Raw genomic sequence first — 24440 nt, 5'->3', positions numbered from 1 at the left:
GAGGGCGGCTGCGGTGCCGGGGGGGTGTTGAGCTGGGGCGTGGGCTGCTCTGAACCGGCCTTGGCTTCCTCGACGCGTGCTTTCCTCTAGCTAATGTGCTCAATAGGGCAGGTGAAAAAATGCTCCAGAGGCTGTCGGATAATGCAGGAATTCCAGGACATCTTCTGGTACAAGCCTCCTCTTCGGCTCGGGTTAGTTCTTTGCTCTGGTCTTGGTTCAGCAAGTTACAAAGCCTAGCCCTGGGTCATCGCGTTTTGCCTGACTGCAGACTTTGCAGCCCGGAATCTCAATTCTGGCGTAGAGAAATGGGAAGAGAAGGCTAAAAAGGAGACCGGCAAACTAGAGAATTGCAACAGGTGAACAAAGGCTCGGTCTGCCCGCCTTGAGCTCCAATTACCTTGACGCTCCCAACCTGTGACCTTGCCCCTTCCTCCCTCCCCAAACCGCCGTGCCCCCAATTAAACCTCCAGCACAGTGTCCCTGCAGTGTGCCACGGGGATGAGTTTCCAGCTGGCAAGATTCATGGCGCTGCTGCTCCCCCCGATAACTAATAATTCCAGAGCAACATTCGGCATTGCAATTTATTCCGGTTGTAAAACACAGGGAAGGTAAATCACGGAGAGTATAATCATTTCTTTTCTTTCTTCTAAATCAAGCCACATCTAAAAACTTGTCCTCTGCCTTCCCAGACGGACTGTTTCATCGTGGGGGGAAGTTGGGTGACTTGCTCTAGGGACACGCAGCGAGCTGGCAGTAGAGCCGAGGGTGACACTTCGAAGAGAGCCTCGCGCTTAGCCGTTTTGCAGCCGAGCGCAGCACAGATGCTGCTCCAAGCGCGGGGCTGGGGGTCGAAACTACGTGTATTGAAATTACAGCTCTGAAAACGATTCTCTTTCTGGTGCGGGCAAGTCTCCCTGCCCCTGTCACCGTCTGTGCTGCAAAGATAATTGTTGGGACGTTGCTCACGGGACAGGACAGGATTAGTATGTCGAAAAGCACTCTCTGTTGGATTAGCTTTCCTCCCCTTCGAACCGATGACAAAGCTTGCCTTGCCCTCCGCAGAGGCAGTCACGCTGCCACAGCGGTTTTGAAAAGCATGCCCTCGCTGCTTGCACAGCGCTTGGCCGACGTTCAGCACGATCCGGGAGCCTGCATCTTTGCCACTGGTGTTCATGTCTTCTCCCTCACCTCCTGCTCCTCTCTTTTGTAGGAAAAAAAGTCTTTCCGTTAGATAGAGCCCTTTCCTCTGCCCGTCTGTACTGGTTAGGGACATTTAAAAAGAAATAAAATGCAAGTTGCTCCTTGCAAGTGTCCAGCTGATCTCTCGAAACAGCTACTTGAATTCCCAAGACTGTGGGATTCAGCAGTGAAAGCATCCGCATCCCGTATTGAACGAATGTGGATTTACTAGAGAAAAGACCTTACGCGGGATTTCTCAAAGGCTGAGTCAGCCAGCGATTGGGAAAGCCATCGCACACACGTCCCTCGTTCTTCTGCGCGGCCCAGCGTGCCATGGCTGAGGTCTGGCCCCTCACCGAGGCACTGGCAAAGCCAGGAAAGACCACTCGCTTTTCAGTGGCAACACCTGCTCATCCCCTTCTGGTTGGAAATGTCCCTCGGCGGTCACAGCTTCTTCCCAGGACGGGGTCCCGAGCCCAGCGCGGGAGGAGGAGGAGGTCTGGGAAGGTCCAGCCCGGCCGAGCAGGGCTGCTCTCGAGCCTGGCGGCTCAGCCCTGCTGATGAAATCCTCAGGCAGGAGACGGTAATGAATGGTAATTCTCCAAGCCCAGCCATTGCTCTATTTTTTTCCCCTTAACAACTGAACTGATTAGCGTGAAACTTTGACTTGATTAGTGATTATTGTCTCGGTATGGCGATCGCTCGCAGCCCTTTCATTCTCTTGGTTTGTTTTTAAAAAACACATTGGCAGGCATTTCATCCCCTGATTTAATGCTTGGGCTCTCTGCTCCATATTCATTTCTCTCTCCCTTCTTTCCCCCCCTCATGCTTAAAAGAATCAAACTATTGTTTTATTTTTGTTTACGTGTACGAAGCGGGGACTTGTGAGGTGTCTGTTCCCCTCGAGCCGTATCACCGGAGGGAAAACGGGTGGGCTCCGTCACGCAGGGGATGGGGACAAAGCTGCAGCAAGCCCTAATTACAGAATAACATGCAAGAGCAGCTCCATATTTCTTTCTCCTGGGTTCCAGCTCAGTGAACTCCTTTACTCCTCGAGCTCCAACGCATCGGCAGCTTATTCAGCATTCTTTCTGTTAATTATTGGCACTAGAACCATTTCTGGAAATCCTGGATGAGCTCAGAGCTGTTACTGTTTTACGATTTATTGCCGCCTTTCATCCTCCAAGGGCTCCAGCCCAGGTCAGGTCTCGTGGCGGTTGCTTCGTAGGCAGAAAACGCCAGACAGCCCCGATCCACAGCGTCCCCGGGCTGGGACGAGGTAGGAGCCAGCCCAGACGGCGAGAGCAAGCAGCGAGGTAAGGGCAGACCGAAATGCTAAACGCTTGCACCCGTGTGCAAGTCGGATGCGATGACGATCATTGCAGCTGCCCGTCGCATCCTGCGTAGGCGGGCATCCCGGGACAGGGACCGAGGACTCTGCAAGCCGCCGAGTGATCCCTTTCCCGGAGAGCCCCTGGGCAGGGGAGCTGGGGTCTGCTGGATGCCCGGCCCGCGCCTGACGCCGCTGGTCCTCTTCCTCTGCTAAATGAGCCCTCGGTCCCCGGTGGTACCGGGTCTGACACTAAATCACCCTCCCACCTTGCAAACACTGGGCAAAATATTTCTATCGGGGACCGGCTAGATCCCAGCTCCTTCTGGGAATGCAGCTCACATGCTGCATATTTCAATAACAATGACTTATTAAATAATAACTGACATTTACCTAACTCCTCCTTGTCCTCAGAGCCCCCAAGACTTGGCAAACTTTAATTAATACTTGTTTTAATAGTTAAATAACCTTTATAACTGCATTTCATTTATTCCGGGCCCCTCAGAAATAAAGTCATAATGATCTGAGTCAAGCGATAAAACACAACATCTGGTTTAATGTTGGCGGGTTATTTAATGAACTGAGGAACCTGGCAGAAGAACGATATATTTATTTCTTTTTCTTCTTGTAAGAAGAATACGTTTCGGGGAGAAATACCGCTTGAGTGCTCACGTTTCGCCTCCTGCTTTTGGCTCGATCTTTTCCGGCTGCGGGTTCAGCCTCGGGGACCCCGTGCGGTCATCCCCCGAGGGAATCGGGTGCTGGGGAGCCCCGCTGTATCAGCCACGGACACGGTGGTGGAAGCGCCGTTGGTTTATCTCCGGGTGCAATCTTTGCCATCTGTTTTTATATCGCCCTCAGCACAAGATGAGCAGTTCCCGTATAGCGCACGCTTCACAGACTGTAGAGTTCCTGCGCCCGCAGAATTTATGATAAGGCAGACAATTGCCTTAGCACATCCTTCACGCGAGCGGGGTCCAGGACCAGCGGTGCCGTCTCCAGATGTTCCTGTCCCTTCGGGAGGTGGCCGACCAGCCCCTCGCACCCGCCGTAGCGCCTGAGCCCGAGATGCGGCTCCCACCTCCTCCCGCCTGGCTCGGAGCAAGCCCCGTCCCCGGGTTCCCAGCTCACCCCGGCTTGCTTCAGCCCAGCGTTACCTGCTCTCCCTCGAACTTCTGACTTGGGTTTCCTCGTCTTTCGCAGCAGCCTATTAAGAGTTTCCTGGCTAATGTTGCTTAACGCGGCTCCCGCGCCGCGGTTCCCAGAGCACCGTCTGCACAATAAAATTAGCTTCCTCAGGCATATTTTGGGTACTCGAGCTCCCCCCGCAATGTTACCTATTAATTGCGCTGAGGAAACATTCCAGAAATTTACTTAGGCCCTTGAGCTATATTCGTGTTTATTTCCATAGCTCTTTGATACAATATTTGTCTTTGCCTGAGATAGTTTGCCAAAAGGAAAGGGAGGAGGAGGAGGAGGAGAAGCATATGAGGGATTTGGATTACCTCACATCTGCCTTTCTTTAAGCAGCCCATATGGGAAAACATATTCTTCTGCGCAGAATTTGTTAAAGGTTTTGTAAAACGCACTGCATACACATTTAGCGCAGAACCTAGCAATATTTATGTTTAAAATGGGTCCAAACAGATCCATTTGGAGAGCTTTTGGAAGACGTAGGGTGGCAGTGCGCATTGCGAATGTAGTAGTCTCGTTAGCTAGCTCAGCCTGTGGGATCCGCTCGCGCCGTAGCTTTGATGGGAGGAGAGGAAGCTATCCAGCCTGTTAAGTATAAAAATCATAATGTATGCGCTGTTGCGAGCATATTTCATCCATGAAGCTCAGAAAAGGCGACATTATCCATGGTCCCCTCTAAGACAGAGTAGCTGAGTAAATGGGAATGGACATCAGTGGATACTTCATCTATTTCCTTTGTGTTGGTGTAAATCACGAGAGGCAGCTTGCAGACCTCTCGTTCCTGTCGGAGAGCGGTTACTCACACGGATGGTCCCTTCGACTTCCTTGCAATAACTCATGGAAGTCACGATTCATGGGCTGGCCCGAACAGATCGATCCCGTGGGGGGCGAGTGGGAGCCGGGCGCGGGCGCTGGATCCAGCCCCTCTTGCATTGCCCAGAGCGGCTGGTGCAAGCCTGGTGCAGCTCCTCCGGGGCTGGCGCGGACGTGAAGCCGGTGGAAAGGAGAGCGGGGGCTGATCCCACCCCTCGGCCACAGAAAGAGTGGAGTCGTGGACATCTGTGCCGCAATTTCAGTGGGGCTGTTGGTCCAGCTATAGGTTTATTTTATAGGAATGTGATTTAAAACCATGTTAATTCTCTGTGCGTCGCGTTAAACGTGCAGCCCCAGCACCTAAGCAAGGCTGGATGGATGCTGAGGTCCTGCAGGTAGCAGGTAAAAACGCAGGCTGACGCGCGCTAATCACATCCCATTAGCTGGTTTCAGACTTCGCTGGGTTTTGTTTGGTCTGGTTTATCTGAATCTTTATTAGATAAGCTTGAATTGGTAACAGGGTGTATGATGCAATAGCCTACGTGATCTCCATCCGAAAAGGCAGGAGGGCAGCTCCCCAGCCCCGCAGCCATCCTTCTGAGCGCGCACAGCCAGCCCTGCCTGCCTGCCGGCAGATGATTTTATTTAATCTTGGCAATCTTCCGCTATATACTTAAGTAAACAAAGATCGAGCTACTCACAACCTTAATTAGGCTACACATAAATAATAGATTACTGGATTAGCCAGGAGTATACACGGGAGGGTAACAATAACAACACAAAAAAGCCGCTACCGGTGTTTTCCTTGCAGCGTAACCCCGCGGATTGTCCCTCTCCCCTGCCCCTTCCCACCCCGCACGTCTCTCTTGCTCACTCGCAGAACTGGGGGAACGACCTGAGCGTTGTAGAGCAACGGGAGGATGGATTGCGTAGAGAAGGGGTGGTGGCCAGTCCTGCAGCCGCATCGGGAGGAGAGGGTAGGTGAAAGCACCGCGCTGTTCCCTCGGGATCTGCCATGTGTCCCGCTCCGCTGTGGCTCGTTGACTTGAAGTTCAGCCGTGGCGACGTCTACGGCAAGTCTCGCGAAAGGCAGGACGTTTTGCTGCTAGCGCCCAAGGAGACCCTTTGGGTCTCGTGCAAAGATCTCGTTTGCCTCCACCAGACCCCGCGGGGCCTCGTCGTGCAGCGTCCTGGAAAGCGCAGCAGCTCTCCAGCAGATGCGATTTCTGCCGCGGGTCTTGATTTGCCGAGGCGGCAGCGATTTGGAGACGTCGGCTCCTTTGGGCAGAGCGTTGGCCGTTGGGGAGGAGAAAGGAAGGGAGCCCAGAGCTCCCCCCGCGGCATCGACAGCGGGCAGAATTGATCGTGTCCGCAGGCGTGTTACTCGCCGGCACCTTCTGTCGTTAAATGATGGAGCGTTTCAGCCCCGTCAAAAATAACTCCCTGGCTGCGGTAGTTCATCCTGGATCAGCAGTCCGTGTGGTCTCTATCTATCAACGCGTGTCCTATCTTAATGATGTGATAGCTGTGAAAAGTTGAGCTATTTACGCAAGGTCACTTTATTAGTAGGGAAATGGCTCTTATGATAAATGAGCGCTCCGCAGCCTGTCATGGGCGCTCTCCCGTCCCGCTCAGCCCTGCTGCCACTCGGCTCTGCAGCCTTAGCAAAAAAAATACGCCTTCGGTGAGAAAGCACGGCAGAAAAATAGCGTGTTTCTCTGCTTTCTCCTTTCCTTGGCGCAGCACGGGATGGAGGGAGGGAGGGGAACGTCCCAGCTCTTTACCGAGCAGAGGTGACTGCTTCTCTGGACTGCCTCGTTTCCCACTCGCGGCAGCGTACGGTAACTGGGCTACATTACCAAAAGGCATAACGTATCACAGGAAGATATTTTTTCAGCTAATGTGCTGACACAGCACCATCTTTGTTTCCTAACCGGGAGTGATGTATGAATTATCTCAACCTAAAGCCTGAAATATACATTACAGGCCGTATCTTTCTGTGGTTTATTTGGGCTGTAAAGCGATACCTTATTATTTCCCCCTCCTGGGCGTCCTTTAATGAATCTAGATTTGAAAGTGAAATATTTATTATATTTCGGGAGCTTAACCGTGGAAGGAGAGGAGGAGGGATATGCAAATTTGCAAGAAAGCATTAAAAAAAAAAAAGCTCTCCTCTCTATTAAGAAAAAACGTGCAAGTCTGCATCTGTCGAGGCGCCGAATGGCTGCCCCTAAAAGGGATTTAATGGGGATGTGGGGAGCGGGACTCTCCCTGGGAAACTACCCAGTTCTCCCTCCTCTCGCGCTCTGTTTGTACGCCAGCCCCAGCCCAGGGTGGCTTTCGGTGTGAGATGCATAAGCCCTAACAAAAGGGTAAGGCTTCCCCGAAGGCCGGGGAAGGCAGGAGCCCGGCACGCCAGCCTGGCGGAGGCGGCGGCGGCAGCTGCTGCCCTGCACGCCTCCCATAGATTCTCCTGGAGATGAAGCGGCATCTTCTCCTGCTTCAACGCATCCTGCGGCCTGAGGCACTGCAGAGGACGTGCTAAGGAATCGGGAGGTGGAGGTGTGCCTAATGGTTTTCAGTCGTCTTCAGTCTGGTCAACGCGGTGGTTTGGGAAAACGCAGGAGAGGATATTTTTCCTGCAAATAAACCGGTCATTTGTAAACAAATAGACAAACCCAGGTTAAGCCACGTAGTTAAATGCTCTCAAAAGCTGTCAGCAGCTCCTCCCTAACGGAACTCTGAGTTTCAAAACCACAGTGGAGAAAAAGGTCTGCAGCTGCAGTTGTATCAAGATGAGCTCTGGCTTCATTAGAATGAACGCCATTTGTTTAAAAATAGAAGTATTCTGCCATCTTCCAGCAGCAGAAATGAAGCAAGCTATTAAAGGCTTATGATTCTGTGACTTCAGACCTATTGTAGTCTTAATATTTCATGGTGCATTGACACAGAGTAGATAATATGCTGAACAGCACTGTTGGCTTCAGCTGTTGCAAACAGTATGGTGCAGAAATAATTGAACTAAAAAGAAATTACAGCTATTCAGGGAGGTGGCAACTCTGCTTTGTAGATGTGAGGATGCAGGTGCCGAGTCAAACGTGCGCTTTTAAAAAAAAAAAAAAAAAATCACTGTTTTTGATGCTGGAAAGATTTTTGGTGGATTCTCCTTTTGCTGGCACTGCTACACCCGTGGAGGGAGATCTGGTTTGTCAGCATTACATGGAGGCAAAGAGGACGGAAAACGAGGCCCTGTCTGTACGGGGAACTGCGTTCGGTTCAGGCAAGCTGGTGCGAGTCTCTGTTCGTGCTTTTAAGTCTCAGATGTATCATCCAGTTACCGCAGCTTAACAAGTCGCTGTTTGTCAGCTGTGCTGTAACTAACAGCGGGCGTCCTCGTAACCCGGCGTAGAGACGGCATAAAACATGGTAGCTTACACCTTTCACCTCGCCTTATTTCAGTTCTTTTAGCTCCGACTAGTTCCTAATCATTAAAGAAAACCCAAACGAGGCTAGTTTCCGGCAAAATAGCTGTCTGTACAGAGTCATCTTGCGTCTTCGCTGAGTCGTATTTTACGTCAAGCTGGCTAAGCGTGTGCAGGCGATTCCTTGGGTATTGCACATCAGCGGGAAAATCCCTCCCGCGGTCCTGCCCGGCCGCTTCGGTGAGACACCGGACCGTGCAGAGGTGTCGGGGTGCCGCTGCGGAGAGGAGGGACCCCTCAGGTTGCCTAACAAAGGCGGCCCCGGTACGACAGAAGTGAGCAACGATAATCGCGACGCGTTGGATGTGTCTACAGTGTTAAGAACCCATTAGAAATGTGGGTCCTGCTGCTGTTAATGGCGGGGCTCGGCATTTGTATCGTTTCCACCCCTGTCCCTGCACGAGCTAACCTGGCCCTCCGTCTACCCGCGCAAACAACCTCGGGACGTAAACCCCAACTGCAGCGTTTTCAGGTATTCCCGTCGTATCCGACCGTTTCATCGCCCCCGTGCCTGACTCCTGCCCCCGAGCCCGACCGTCAGTGCTCTGCCGGCCGGCTCCTCCACCATTTTAGCCGTCAGATAGTTTTGCCTGGAGTCGCATCCTTCATCTCACGGTACGGCTCGTGGTACCCTTGCACCGGCCCTCCTGCCCCCGGCAGCGTCAGCTGTGCCTCTCGCGCGGCTTCCCCGTCTGTCTCTGAAGCAGCTGGTGCCGGCCGCCCTTGGAGACAGCGTACTGGATTAGATGGACCTCAGGTGTGAGCCGGTCTGGCGCTCGCTGCGTTCCTCTATTCCTTTGATCGTTTCATGTGAAGCAAAAAATAAGAGAGGAAGAAGAAGAAGCGTTGCAGCGGTATTGAAATGTTTCAGCGCTGCCGGATTGCGGCGTGGCAGTATCGCGTTCCAACATAGATTTTTCGCTCGGAATTTGTTAAATGGTGGATGTCAGCCGGGAAACTCAATGTTTTGATCGCTGGCAAGCGCCTGTTGGAAGGGGAACTTTGTTCACAGCAAATTTTGAAGTGCCTGATTTCCAGCTCGGAACAAAGACACATTTCAGCGCGGGGGCATTGCTCCTAACGTCCGTCCACACTAAAACTGTCTGTGCGAAAGGCGGGAGACCTTTTTACCCCCTCACACCTTGAGGGACGTGAAGTCGCATTGAACTTCTCTGGTCCCTAAACGCCCTAATGAGATGCCATTCATCTGTAAGGAAATGCTAGTGCTGGTTATAACAAATCAGTCTTTGTTGGATGAGGTGTGACTATGTGTGTGTGTATATATACACATGTAAATGAAACTAGATATAATAATATATATTATATGTATCGTATGTAATATATAATACACATACTTATGTATATATAAAACATTTTCCCTGTGAACTTAGCTCATTTAGCAACGAAGGGGGTTACCCGCAGCCCGGATTTGAAGGGATCAGTCTATAACCGAGAAAGACCGAGGTCTTTCGAGCTTCCAGCTTGTCTCAGGGACGGATGAAATACTGATACCGGCAGAGCAAGCCCCCAGCCCTTCCTCCTGGACGGCCGGTACGGCTCCGGCGTGTCACGTGCGGAGGAGGCGTTTGCAGCCATCATGGGTATCTGTGTTGTGGTAGCACCCGAGGGTCCCGGTCCAAAAGCACGACCCCAGAGGATCCTGTGCCAGCCCCGGCGACGTGCGTCGGTCTGCGTTCCTCTGCTTCTCCAAAGCAGCATCTGAACTGATGTGTTTGTGAGCGTTTGCGTTTTGATCGAATGGAAATTTTCTGGCTTTCTGAAAAATTTTCAGCTGGCTCTGACCGTTTGCCTCCCCTCAGAGCCACGCGATTTCACAGCAAATCCATCGTCGCAGCAGTCGCTTGGCACCGTCCCCGCTCCGGCTCCTGGCAGCCCTTGTCGTCCCTCCCTCCGCCTCCGCAAACGCCACGTGTGAGACCGGTCCTCTGCTCCGAGCCGATTTCTTTCCATCTGGGGGGGACTCTCTTCCAGCAGAAGGTGAAACAACAGGAGAAAAACCTGCACAAAACAAAAGTACTCAAAAGGCTATTTTGAGAAAAAGATGTCCCAAAAGCAGGCACGCTGCTGATAGGATCTGCCTGCAAAAGGTCCTGCAGGCGAGAAAGTGCCGAATCTGACCGCGGTTGTGTAGGGTGCAGGATGCGGCTCCCAGGCTCCAGCGGCAAATGACGGTGGAAGTCAACGCGCCCGCTTGTCATTCAGCCAAAGGACTTTTCCTGAGCACTTTGTAACCTTAATAGATCTGCCGCGTGGCAATCTGGTGTTGCTATGTTGCAATTAAAAATGGAAAACAAAATGCAACTCCTATAGAAACCCGATGAAGCTATTACTGAAACGCAGCCACCTGTGGCATTGGCTGCTTAATCTGCATCCAAAACCTCCGCATGGCAATTTTGAAGGAGCGGCAAAGAATTGGGTATTCTCTTTGTGTGGATGACAAAACAAATCCAGAGGCTCGGGAGGTAATTCAACCAACTGGAATGTGCCGCATATTCAGGGTCAGCGTTAGGGTTTGTTTGGTTGGTTTTTTAAAAAAAAAAAGGGCGGTAGGATCATCTGCTGCCGTGGGGGCCCCGGCGCTCTATTTCTCGTTTCTGCAGCTTGTATGCAACCCCTTCTAATAGCTGGAGCATCGTTTCAGTACCGGCAGAGAACAAGCAATGGTTCCTGATGGTTAGCTGAGCGAGGATGCTTCTCGTGGGGCCTGATCTCTCCCCCCCGGGTGTCTCGGTATTGTCTGGCAGCGGAGAAGACTCTCTGCCACCTGCGAAGGAGGGGGTGCCCCTCCCTCCGCCAGCCGCAGTAACGCCGCTCCCAGAAAATGATCTATTTGCTACTGTCGAATAGAGAAACTCTGCTTTGTGACTTTGCTACTTGACACGATAGGGGCTCTTAGGAGACGGGAAAATTGAAGACAATGCCTTTTTTTCTTTATTTGCTGGGTAATGATACAGGGAAAGCGTGCAAGGACTCCAGGTAATGTAAGACTCCGGATCTTCTCATGGTCAATCACAGTCCTTAACCTTTCTCTCTTCTGCAGCGAGTGCCCTTGGGACTGCTTGCGTTTTTATTTCAAGGCTTTCTCTCTGAATGCAAACAGGCAGAGGGGGAGATTGTCGTGCAGGCACGTAACTCCTCCTGAAGCCCCCTCTCGTGTGGCACCATACGGACAAAGGCAGGTTAGAAAATGGTACCATCCCGGGATCGGGTGGTTTTAAAGTTTGCGTTGCAAAAATCTGCTCGCTCCACTGAAGTGTAATAAGTGAGATTGTTCTGCTTTACACCAGATGACAATCTGGCTTAAAGTACCTCTGAGAGTTTGGTCACGTATATGTTATCTTCGAGACGTTTGGGCGTTGGTTTGGTTTTTTTCCCCAGAAGAATCCATACTGACCTCCACACGCCGCAGATAAGTCGCCGCCAGCATCAGAGCTGGCTGGATGAGAGGCAGCTGGGGCATCCCTCTCTCCGTCGCACCGCTCTGCTGCGTGGACCCATTGGTACCGTCGCAAACGTTGCAGCCCGTGATTAATGCTAAAAAGGCAGAGGGCGGGCAGGCTGGGAGCGCGCTGAGGTCCTGTCTCGGACCTGCGACCAAAGGCAATCACCCCCTCTCTTTTCCCCCCGCTCTGCTCCGCGGACGCTCGCAGCGCCGTATTTATCTCAATGTCATTTTCTTCGAGATGCGAGGTGGAACAAATCCGGAGCAGCTGCTCCATCTCTAAGTGTCCTTTAGGGATCCCTTCAGCAGACACTTTGCAGGATATAATGATGACATTCTAACGAGCGCTAATGCACATGTTGTCATCTTTCTGTATTTACACTTCCCACTGGAGGCATCGTTCTGAGAAGGAAAAGCGAGAGACGGAAACTTTTACGCAGAAACTTTGGCGTCTGAGCCGGGCTCGGCTGGGGAATCCACCGAATTAAGAAAAGCCGTAGGGCAGGGAGATCCCCAGGCTGAGAGGGCGGCGGCTGGCGGCGCAGGGAAAGGACGGCCCGCCGAGCCAAGCCCCCCAGTCCGATCGCACCAGGCTGTAAGGAAAAAGGGGGGAAGAGAGGATTATTTTGGTGTGCAGAGCGACGGCAGAGCCCGCATCCCTCCAGATCTCACAAGCTTCGGTCTAACGATTTCACTGCGAGCTAGGAGCATTATGTATTCTGGCATATGCTTGCCTTCCCTCCGCTTCACCCCGAAAGACGACGCGTGGAACATATTCGCGGCCTTTGCGGTGGACGCTTATTAGCCACATCATTAAACAAACCCCGTAACGGCCGCAGCGAGCAACGCTTTCCCGTATCTGTCACTGGAAGGAGGCTCCTCGAATCACAAATGCAATCAAATCCTCTTCATCCATGAGGAAACAACTGCAGTAAGCTCTTTCCCCGGCAGGAACGTTACATATGTACGTAGTACGGGTGCGTGTCTCTGTATATAAATAAATAAAAGAGAACCTACCGAACAAAATAAGTGAAATGAAACACTATATATAAATATATATATGCTTGGCATTTCATAATGTAAGCAGCTGAAATGGATAAGGTCGCCGCTTTGTCCTCTCCTTACTGATCTCATCAGGGGGAAGATTGTATCAAATAAGTAATATATCAAAAGATTTCTCTCTCCGTCTCTTCGCGCACGCACACACTCCGCCCTCCCTGCTACATCACCCAAATCGGGAGCAAGGATCCAGCCGGTGCGATAAGTAGTAATAAATGGCTCTGCTCGTCTGTGGAAATTTTGCTGGCAAATTTCCGAACCAGATTAAAAAGTAAATTAGATTTCTTCTGGAGAGTTATTTTCAAGGGTTTTGTCTGCTGATGTTCCCGTGCAAGATTGCAGCTTTGCCGAGGGGGGAAGAGAACAAAAGGGGAGGATAAAGAATCGAGGCTGCAATTATCCGACTGAACAAGGTTCTCCGGTGGGAGGCACCTAATCAGGAAAGTCTCAAATTTGCTTAAAATACAAGGTGCAGTACAAAATTTATTTATAATCTGCCTCACCTGCTCAGATAAAACTGTTTCTAAAGGCAGGCAATTGCAGGAGACAAGCTGTAAAATGGAACAAATGGCATCAAATCAGGTATTAATAACAGAGGAATGAAATAATAACAAAAGCGGGCCTTTCAGCAGAGCACGATTTCTGTTTTACAGAAAAGGCAGACGGAGCAGCGTGAGACAGAGGAGCGTTACCGACTGGGAGACGTGAGCGGGACAAGGGAGGTGGGGATGCAGAAGTTGCGTTACTCCCTGAGCAGCGTGAGGAAGGCGGCAGGGCCCCAGGTACTGGCAGGTGAGTAACGAGGCGAGTGATGAGGCTGCCTTACCCGGCGGCAGGTGAAGCTACTTATGTCCCTGTGGTGCGGAGTAACCCGGCTCACCAGAGCTGGGTGCGACGTGGTGCTCTCCCAGAGCCTTCGCCTGGGACGCTGGGTGAGTCTCTTGGTCTTTGTTTCTCCATTTATGCAGCAGAAATGTTATTTTCTTGGTTGTTTGATGCGTGCCTTTAGTCCACGTGCACACAGACCCTAGCACCGTCTGTTGTTGACCTTGCTTAGAAGCTCAAGGAGCGACTGTAGTAGAAATAACGTAGAGAAGATGTTGGATGTAGAGCTGAGATGGTTTTTGCCCGTGTCCAGGAGCTCTTGCTCCAGCCAGACGTGCAGGTAAGTCCTGCGGCGTTGGTCGTGCGGGTATTACTCCAGTTTTCTGTGTCTCCGTGCTTTATGGTGGGCTCTGCGCCCATGGAAGGCAAGGTCACTGCTGAGAAACACACCGGGACTGAAGCTGGGAATGTGTATTTACCCCCAAACGTTTATAAAGCCATTTGCCCTGCACAGACTGGCTTGTTACTGCGCTTAGCTGAGAGGGGAAACAGATTAATTTGCTGGGTTTGGCATACTACGGCGTTATGGTTTGACGCAGCAGCTGGTTCAGCGTCGCTTATAAACGTTGCCTGGGCAGGTGGCTACTTCAGGCGTTTGTTTGGAGATGCGTGTTTTGGTGGTCGTGAAACTTCTGGCACACAAACAACCCTTCTGTGTTCGTCAGCAAGGTCTCGGGGAAGACGCTTGCTGATCTCTCCTGTAACCTCCGCTCCCAAACGGCTCAGATGCATCGAAAACCTGAAATGAATAAAGCAAGCAATTCCTCCTCCTACTTCTTGCACCGTGCAGCTCCGGCAAGGAGCAGGCAGCAGACGTGCCCCTGGCTGTGAGCCGCACAGGAGCGGCCCCGGGCTGCCTGCAGGCAGCTTGCTCTTTGCTCCAGACCCAGCCTGGCCCGGAGGGCTTCTGGGCAACAGCCGAAAACCGGGAAGCAGGGCTGGGCTTCCCCCTGCGCGCACGTGTGTGCGTGTGGTGGCCGTTTCCAACATCCCTCGCGACGCACGGTGCGAACCGGGTTGTGGTGGGCGCCGGGCAGCTGGATCTGACCACGCTGCTGGGTGTGGGGTCTCTAATTCCCCCGAAGACTTACTTTCTGATCTTCTGATTTTGCGACGTTACCGTGCAAATGATCAAACTGCGTTAAATTCATGAAAAAGCTTTCGACAAACGGGCGCCGCGGGCGGCTCCTGGCACCTGGCAAGCGTGGGTGGATGGGGCAGCACTGGGGTGTGCTCGGGGTCCCCAGGAGGCAACGCGGGCTGTGCACGGGTCTCCGCACGTACCGGGCTCTCCCGGGGATGCTGCACCGCAGCCGGCATTCGCTGCCGTGCCGGCTGCCCTTACCCCCGGCTCCTGCCGGTGGTACTGCCCTTCATTTTGTATGCATTTGGGCAGCTGAGTTTTCAGGAGCCGAGCAGCTGCCCGGCTGACACGAGTGACGCACTCGGCCCGTGTGGGCTGACTCCTGTAATTGGGGTCAATCACAGAAAAAAAACCCTGCCACAGCAGAAAGTGCTTCTCGGCTGCCAGGGCTGCCACAGACAGCGGCGCTCCGGGGACGGGGAAAGAGCCACGCTGCCCTCCCTGCCCTCTCTCTGCCTCTCCTCGCCTGGTTTCTCTTCACGTAGATCCTCTTTGCTCCCCCTCTCCCCTGCGAACCTGGTGCTGGTTGCCAGATCTGCTACCCTCCTCGCCTTCCCTCCTGGCTGGGCTCCTGGAGCAGTCCCCTGGGCCCTTCCCAGGACTCTTGCTGACTCTTCTCCGTGCGAAGAGCCATAATCACGTCTCCGGTTGCCTTTGCCCAGTCGTGCAGCAAGGGAGAAGTTTCGCTCCCCCGCAAGCACGGGGGAGGTCCCTGTGCTCCCATAGCCGCTCCCATAGCGGGGGGGAGAAGGTATCCTCGCTCCCTGCACCGCTAGCATCCCTGAAGGTCCTCTTGGCTTAGCTCCTCTGACAGGTTATTATACAGCCCCTGAGTCGTGGCGTTCACCAGAACACCCTCCTGCACCCGCCGCGGGTTGGTGGAGAGGGCTGGGGGCTACGTAGTGGTGGCAATCGGTTCTTATTGCAAAAAATGCAAAAAATCCCGCAGCCGATCGATGCGTTTCAGCATGTGGAGCCCTCGTTGGTACCCAGTGTGTAGCGCCCGCTGCTGAGGATGCGCGGCCGTGGGAGCTGGGCTGTCCCCCTCGCCTTCCCCCGCTCCTTCCCCGGCCATCGCGCGGTGGGACCCCCACCCAGACACCTTCCAAGCGGCGACAAAAATAGGGCAGCGGTCTGCCAAACGCACGAGCAGACTCGTCGCCTCTTGCCCTCGCCCTGGGAACGCCGAAGCTAACGGCCAGGCAGGAGATCTTGTAGCAGCCTGGAAACCAGAGCGCCCTTTTTGCTCTGCTGTCCCTCCTCGTGTCCCCCGTCTGTCGGGGGTGAGCAGGGTTCGTAAGCTCACGAGCCGTAGGAAAAGCTCGGGGGGAGAGGCTCCGTTTTCTGTGGCGGCGCTGTTGAAATAAATAAATAAACATATAGATCATTCCTGCTTGTTTTTGCTAACCCTGCCAGTCAGTGACAAAGGAGCAAGGGACCTTTCATGGAGATAAATACAGTGCAAGGGGGTAATTAAAGTGACTGATTTCTCCGTGGCAGGAGCTTTCCAAGGCTCCGCTTCCCACAGCATCCTTGCGTTCGAGCAGGGAGAGGAGCGAGAGGTGCCAGCGTGTTTCAGAGCAGCACGGGTCGGGGACAGCCGCCTCCGAGGGGGCCTCTCCAGTAACCCCTCATCAGAGGCGCTTAGAAAGCCCAGGAGGTCTGCGAGCAGCCATCTAAACCTACAAATAATCACCGTCTCGTTTCCCTGCTAGGTTGCATCAGCAAGACCTTTCCCATCTCCTTTCTCCCCTTCTCTGTCGCAAAAATAGGGCAGGGAAAAGGTTCGCAGCTCTAAGTTGGCTTGTGGGTTTTTGCCCTGAGCTGTTTTCATGCTCTCTGAAACGCGGGAGTCGGGAGCTGTCACGGCCGTAGCAGGGCTGACAAACCTATTCAGGAGGTGAGAGATGAAATCGCGCGACTCGGGTTGTTCAGCGAAGAGGGTTTTGCAAATCCGCAAGGAGAAAAGAAGACCCTGGTAAGGGTAGAAGGAGCAGGACGGCCTTTCAGGGCCGCCGGCGTATGCAGAGCGGGTCCGGGGCGTACTCTGACTGGCCGCGGCTGCAAACAGCAGCTTCTCCTCGGGAAGAGCTGGAGCACGGGAAGGAGGGGACCCCGCTCAGAGCCACCGCAGCCCACCAGATCTATGCGTGTTCCCCAACGCTTTCTGCTTCTTTGTGTTATTCCTTTGTCTCTGCGCAGCTTCATTACAGACCTTCCATCACTTATTGTAAGAGAAAGTGCGTCTTGCCTTGTTTATGAACGATAAATGGTTTATACACTGCGTGTTAATCATTACCCTGCACCTTTAATCTAAAGCGTTATCCAAAGCTGCAACCGGGGGCTCATTTAGATTTCTTGTTTGTAGCAATAATACCCTTTTAATATGCTAAATGAGAAAGCAAATGAACCTTCCTTACGCTTATGAGTTTTTAAAAACATCTCTTCTTTAGCGGCTGAAGGTCGCTCTTTTGGCAGATTAATGCCGAACTACCAGGCCCCGTCCGTTGCCCGGGGTCAGCGCTGCTGCTGGCACCGCATACTAAAAAGCGCTGGCTGGAACCGGGGACAACCACGCGGGGCTTCGCTTCTCGGGTTCCTGCCTGCAGGGTCCCTTCGGTTGTCCCCCAGGTCCGCGGGCATGGCCAAGCCCCATCCAGATCCCAGGCTTCGATAAGGCTTTTTCTGTTGCTCGGCAGCAGACACATCTCTTCTGATGCAATCGCCCATTCCTCTCCCTTTTCTTTTTTGCTTTTCCTAGGAGCTTGTGTCCTGGTGATCTATGGGTTGTTTGGAGAAGCAGCAAACACTACTTATGCATTATACACATGTCTTGTCTGTTCCACTTGATAATGCCATTCTTTAATATGCTCAGCAGTAGCTTTTTGGCTGGCTCTTCCCCCCGCTCCCCTAAAGCCTGCCTGGCACGCACAGAGGCCTTTTGATTCTTCAAATAATTTAGGGGGTTTTACATCTAACTTTGTTTTCCAAGGTCCTCGTGCACAGAGAAGAAACCAAACAAAGCAGAAATCTGCCGCGGTAGCCTGGAGTGTTTCTGTTCCTTTCCTTGCAAAGGCGTAGCAGCTCTGAGGCGCGCTCCGAGATGAAAGAAGAGAAGGCGGCGATAGATTAGCACGTCCGAAAGTTAACGCTGGGCTGCGGCGAGGCGACGCCAATGCCTTCGCCCAGATGTGTGGGCAGCATAGCTGCCCGCAGACGGCTGCCTGCGGCAGGACCGGCATCTGTGCATCTTCATTTGCCGTCCCGTGCGCTTGTGTCCCGGCACGGGTCGCGGGGATGCGGATGGAGGGGGGAACCGCCTTTCTTCTGCCCTTGGTGTTGAGGCTGGCCATCATATGGCCAGTATATATATATACACACACACACACACACACGTGTGTGTGTGTATATATGCATAGCAATGCTCCGTTGTGGACGGCCACCGGCACCACAGAGGCAGCAGGGGAGGAGGGGGAGCACCGCTGCCCCCCCCCCCTCTTTTCGACAGCAGCCCCTCGTGGGTTGCGGGAGGCGGGGGCCACGGGCCGGAGGGGTCCCGCTGTGCCAGAGGCTGGGGGGTGCCTCTGGTTTCCCATTGGGATGCCGAGATGCGGCGTGATTGCTGAACCGCCCAGGGATGACACGGGCTCTCTCGGAGATGGAGAGTCATTTAAAGAAAGGAGAAAAAAGCTTTCTCCGTCCTCTTCTTCCAGCTGAGAGGAGAGGATCTGGCATCGCTGGTCTGTTTCATGAAAATCACTCGGATCTCTCGTACTGATAGTCTCAGCTCTCCAAAGCCACGGGAATCGTGGCCTCATCCCTGAACTCGGTTATTTTACCTGTTCTCTCTCCAGACACACTAAATAAAGCACTCTATGTACTGTACTCAAGGCTCTCTGGCTTAGCTCGGTACACGGTGACAGCATGTTCTTTTTGATTCCCGTGCAAAAATTTCCACTATTTCTTGCTTTCTGTTTGCTCACCTCCTGAATTTTGCAGAGGGGTGCGCGTGTGTGTGTTCTCGCATCGGTCTGGCTCGGTGAATGTCAAACAGGCTCTGCAGGACGGGACGCTTCCAGGCTGGGTCAGCCATCCCACCGCCGGGAAGGGTGGGGGAGATTCCCCACTGCCGGCTCCGTCCCCAGCGCTGAGGCCCCAGAATAAATCCTGCCGCACACAGTCCTCCTCTCGGCTTGATGATGAGCGGGAGAGGAGAGAAGTACATGATAGATAAGCTTTAAAAAGGAGTCCAGGGTCACAGCTTTGTCTATAACAAGTAAATAATGTGAAGAGCAGAGACCCGTCTCCCGGCGGGCACACGCGATGAGCAAAGAATGCGCTCTGCCTTGTGATGGAGAGCTCCCTCGGGGCCTTGGACCTGCCGGTAAATAAGAGACCCGTGGGACGAGTCTCTCCTGCGCACAGACCGGGGCAGCGAGATGGTCTCGGTGTAGGGAACCGCTAACGGGGAACGACTTTGAAGCTGTAAAGACGTTTGCCGCTTGCACAGTATTTCCTCCTTTTATGTTTCCAGTTGGAAAACAGCTCTCTGATGTCTTATTCCGAAGGGCTCCATACGGAAAACTTCCCCAACTCCAAACAAACGCTGCTGCGTGAACAAACGATACGGGGTGGGGGGAAGCCCTGAAAGGTTTGGTGAAGAGAGGCATGCCGGTGAAAGCAGGTACGCCCCACGCTGTTACTGCCGAGGCGCCCGGCTGGTGGGATGCAGCTGGGGTGATGTTGCACAGCTGGAAGAGGCAGGGAGGAAAACTTCATTTCTTTGGTCGCTGGGTGTGACAACGGGCGTGCTGGGGACAGCATCCCACCCTCCCGGGAGCCTGGGAGGAGAGCTCTGCGGCATCCCGACCGCCTGAGTCAGCAGCCGCAGAGTACAACTTGACCTTGCGTGGAAAGAGATGTCAAACAAATCTTTGTGCTCGTCACACGTGGTTTGACACACACACACACACACACGTGCGCACGCGCGGTTCCCCACAAATCAATCTCTCACGTTGGCCTGGCCGCTTGATCCCTTTCTGGGGAGGAATGTGAGGCTGATGGTGCTACATCTGCCTCCCACCTCCTCCCCTCCGTCCTGAGAGTCCTGAGTTATAATGGGGTTACGGAGAAGCTTCACTGAGCAGCACCCCCAGGATGATGAGCCGGTCATGCGAGCTCGGGCAATAACATTTAGCGCCATAATTATGCCTTGAAATGTCCTTGGAGAGTCTGCAGGGGCTGCAAGAAAAGGAGGAGAGCAGAGAATACTGCTCCTTGCCAGGATAACGTCTTGCATCCCCAGAAATGGCTTTGGAGGTGTGAGAGGGGGGACAGGGAAGCAAGGAAATCCCAGCGCATTAGTTTCCCAGTGTGTCCCCCCCCCTCTCCGGGCGGGCACAGCAGGGCTCGCCGGGGTCAGCTCGTTTAACCGCTTCCCCGTGTTCGGTGTCTAATTCGACAAACTCCATGGCAACGCGCCAGCTGCTCTGCTTACCTGACCTCCCCCGACCCCCTTGTTAACATCTTTCCTACCAAGTTGCTCTAACCTGGGTCCAAAAAGCTGCAGAAGCGCTTTGACTCTGAATTATGCAGGCAGGAGGTGAGATGCAAGAGGAGCCGGGGCTGGAGGGGACCTGCCGGTGGCAGGGGGATATTCGGGGAGGAAAGCTGATTTGGGATGGCCTGTACGTGCGGAGGTGAGAAGTGATGTTGTTTGGATGGTATATTGATTTCAGGGTATTGCATTTTATTTTTTTAATGAATGGCCAAGGTGCCTAGCTGCCGTTGATTACGTGTTATTTGGTGTTATGGCAGTTCGGGTCCCCAGCGAGGTGTCTGTGCTAGGCTGGGATGCGGTGAGGAAACATGCATCCTCGGGGGCCTGCGGGTGATGTGGTGCAGAGGCGCGCAGGGGAGATCGCCTTGCACGGTCTCGCCCAGCCCATCGCTCGCAGGGCTGGACCACGCTGCCTGAATACGGTGTCAGTGGCTTGCAGTGCCGGTAAAGAGCTCCCGGCCAGGACGGAGGCTGCGGGGATGGAGAGCAGTCCCTGCTCCGCAAGCTTTGGCCCCAAAACCCCACGCAGAGGGGAAAGGATGGGCTCGCAACAGACAGCCGAGCGTGGCGAAGATGTGTCTCGGCTCCGTGCGGAAGGGCTACAGCAAAGCGCTCCTCGGCAGTCGTTATTTACGGTGCTGCTGTGTCATACGTAAACAAACAGCGAGAAACCAAGCCCCGCTCCTCAACCGCAATCATCTGCGTTTGGGTTCAAATCCTGCCCAAGCTGCTGTCTCGAGCTTCAGACCGTACACGCAGGGGGGGAAAAGATGACTTTAAATATATGCGTTGCACCGTAAACACACGTGGCCGTAGCCCCGTGCAGCAGAAACGTGGCAAAATTGAGCGCTCTGCGAATGCTTTTGTGCCTTTCTTAAGCTGAGCTTGGCCCTCCCATGTCCCATCTCAGCCAGTTCGTTTGGCGATGTCGTTAAGTGATGGGAAATGGGTTTGTAATGGGGAGTGATGAGCTGCTTTGACACCAGGCAGTCCCATCAGCTTCAGCTGCAATATGTCCTTTATTGGGACGCATCCAGGCTATTTTCAGCAAACGATGAAATTAGAACGGTGTCAAACGTACAAGGATAAAAGAGGTTTTTTTTCTCTTGGGAACGGAAAGAGGTTAATTAAAAAGGAAGGGAAAGAAAGTCTTTGTCCGTTCCTGGACCAATTCAAGCACGGGAATCCGCAGCTTCTCCTCTGGGGAGAAGCTGTTAGGGTTTTAGTACCGGACAGCGAGGTGCCAGTCGGCAGCGCAGCCTCCCGAGCGCCCCAGCCGCTCCTCCGCTCATTTTCTGCGCCGGGTTCCCAGTGAAAACGAGTCCAGATTAGTTTTCCCCCTCATCGTCCGAGATGGGGACCCAGGACCGGTGGGCGGGGGAAGGGGATGCGGCCCCGGCTGCTCCCCGTTTTCTCCGCATGCCGTGTAGCGCGCCAGCAAAATCCAGGAACGAAAGTGTGCGGTTTCGGGGAGAAATGAAGCATCTCCGAGGGAAACGAGGGAAGGTGCCGTGAAACCCACGGAGCCGGGCAAAGCCCGCCGGTCCCCGCACGGCAGCATCCCCGCTGGGAGCGGCTCTCCTCAAACCTTCGGCCTCATGCATGGTTTGGCAGCATCGGCTGCCTCCTTCCTCCGCTGTTTGGGGCAGAGAGGGGTTTTAATGATTTTTTTTGTGCAAAGACATAATTATACCTCCCTGATTAATCCTCAGGCTGAGTCGAGCGCTTGCCATAAATCTTTGAAACAAACATGTCTATTTATATTTTAATTATCTTTCTTCTTTCCTAAAGTTCAGGTTGATTTGAGCGTATTTATCAACGGAGAGATTCTTTCCTCGCCTTTCCCGGGTGTCTTGCAGGTGAGACCACGGTGTCTGCCTGCAAGGCGGCGGCTGCACCGTCGCTCCTCGGTGCCAGACCGCTTTTTTTAGACTCGGAACCGATTCATACCTGCGAGCGCTCGGTCTCGGCGTGCCCGCAGCCTTGCTGGAAGAGGCTGTTTCCAGTGGCTGCTTGAGCGGGGGCAGAGAAAACCTGTCTCCAAGGGAGCGCGGATGCCGAATTTTGGAGCGCCCGCTTTCCCTGGGTGACGGCTCCAGCCGTCCTTTCGTTTCCAGCGAGTCGCTGCAATTTGTAAACATTAATAACCATTATTACTGTTAAAAAGGAAAGAAAGCAAGTAGCCCTGTAACTAATTACTTTAAGTGTTTTCAATGAGCCACAGTTCAACTCCTTTATAAAATCTCCCGCTGCGCAGGCCAGATTGTCATTATGATAGGATCTTTCCTTAGACCTATTAATTTTGCCCAGACTAACAGCCGAACAGATGCAGGGAGAAGGCTACTCTGATTAACATAATACTCTTCAAAGACCGTTTCCTCCCCGAAGGCCGGTGCGCCGGCTCCTCCGTTCTCTCCCAGATCTCATTACGGCCGGAGAACACAGGCGCCGATCGGTGATCTCGGCAGATGTCGCCTCTCGGAGACGAGGCCCCTCCAGGGTACGAAACCTTATCCAAAAAAATCGATGGGCATGACCAGCCCTAGCGCCGCGTGCCCCTTCTTCTGTGGCCGGACGAAAGCTGGGGCTGAGCAGCGATGTCCGTTTTGCGGCTGGGGAGGCTAAATTTCAAGAAATTCCCTAAACCTGCAGTTTGTTCCCGATTTCTTTTTTTAATTTTTTTTTTTTTTTTTTTTTTTCCCTCCTTGCGATCCCCCTGTAGCTTTCTCTCCCTCTTCTTTACACCGGTCCTTCCACGGGGGAAGGCGCATCCCTCGGCCCGGTGCCAGCACAGGAGGGAAGAAGGTTTTTCCTCTCCCGCGTAGCCAAAATACCGTTACGTGATGAAATATATTTCCGTCCCCATGCAAGCGCCCACGTGCCGCTTAAATGAAGCTTTTTAACTGAACGTTGCGGTGGCATTTCACATGGGGGAAATGGCTCCAGTATTTACTGCTATTAAATTAATTTCTCAGTAGAGGATTTTAGACTCTTGTAATTCATGCGGATATTTTAGGTCCTGTTTACTGTCTGGTGCTTAAAAAAAATTGTCTCAAGCATTTGTTTGCCGAATATAACGCTGTTACTACATTAGCTTTCTCTCGCAGGAGAGACAGGGGTTCATTAATGTTGATGTGGAGCTTATTGTATCGCCGAGCTCTCCAAGCAGCGGGTAATTTTTCATAACACATGTGCGGCAATATTCAGGCACATAAGGATGAGCAGAAAACGGTTGTAGCCTGGCGCCCGTACGCACCCTGAAAGACTGCGGCTCTGCGTAGCACTGAGGGGAGATGCTTGAAGTCCCCTGCTATATATCTATATAGATCGATCTATCTATATATATAGTGCCCCAGCTGCAAAGGGGGCTCATCCCTCTAAGCAGAAACGCCTTCGTGTCCGGGCAGGGGACTGCCTCGGATGGAGCTCAAACACAGAAATATCTGTTTTTCTCAAAGAACAGAGAGCAAAACGCTGAAAGAGACACAGCCTGAGGTGGGATGGGGAAAAAAAAAAAAAAGAAAAAAGTGCTTCATTTGAAATGTTATGAGTATCTTTCAGTTACTAATGCCTTCCCCTCCAAATGGCTGCATTTCTGCAGCAGAAATTGGCAGCAATCAGGCTCACAAGTGTTGGGAAGAGATTTACTTGGACAGATGAAAGAAAACCATTTTCTTCTAAATGCCGGTGCCCAGAGCAAGATAATCTGGCTTTCTCTGACTATGCATACGGCCGGAGATGTGCACGCAGCTCCTTTGCTTATAAAATATAGCTGCTTGGGTAGGGGAGAAGCCCGCCGTAGCCACCCTCTGCTCGCCGAGGCCGGGTGAGGTGGTGTTTTCATCTGGCGATAATGAAAAGCTCCTATCTGGTTTCTTCATCTGGGCCAGCGTTTAGCGCAAGGTTTTGATCAACAAAATGATGCTGTTTGGGACTTCTTCCCTTTCGTTTTGAAGTAGAAATGTGAGGAGGTGGGGAGGGGAGGACCGAAAGCCTGTGAAGATCCAACCAACCGGACTTCTCAAAGCAAAAAAAAAAAAAGAAGTTATCATCATCCCCCTGAGAAAAGAGCTTTTCTCCGAGCCCCATCAAAGCCGCGCCGCATCCTTCAGATGAAAGCCCCGCTTTTTAGTTCTCTCCTTTTAACACCTCGGCTGTTTTTAAGCTCTCTTGTTCCTAAATGAACAAATGGTTTGTCTGCTGCGCCCTAAATAAATAACTCACTAAATAACTGGCAGCCGGGCTGGCGTTGCTTCGGAGCGGTCTTTGACACGGTAGCTACGTGCTGCAGTGTCTCCTGCCGCGCTTGCTCTGCCGCTGCTGTCGAGCAG

General features: G+C 52.9%; 1 long non-coding RNA gene across 1 annotated transcript in view; it reads left to right on the top strand.

Annotated features, from left to right (window-relative positions):
- The first annotated feature begins 2421 nt into the window (after window positions 1-2421).
- Window positions 2422-24440, top strand: part of LOC143170305 (uncharacterized) — a 60790-nt gene continuing 38771 nt past the window's right edge. The window contains exons 1-2 of the long non-coding RNA XR_012997033.1: window positions 2422-2495; window positions 13174-13312. This is a non-coding gene — a long non-coding RNA (uncharacterized LOC143170305). The remainder of the gene's footprint in view (window positions 2496-13173; window positions 13313-24440) is intronic.

This window comes from Aptenodytes patagonicus, chromosome 23, assembly GCF_965638725.1.
Source record: "Aptenodytes patagonicus chromosome 23, bAptPat1.pri.cur, whole genome shotgun sequence".
NCBI lineage: Eukaryota > Metazoa > Chordata > Aves > Sphenisciformes > Spheniscidae > Aptenodytes > Aptenodytes patagonicus.
This window is presented reverse-complemented; position numbering and strand designations above follow the sequence as displayed.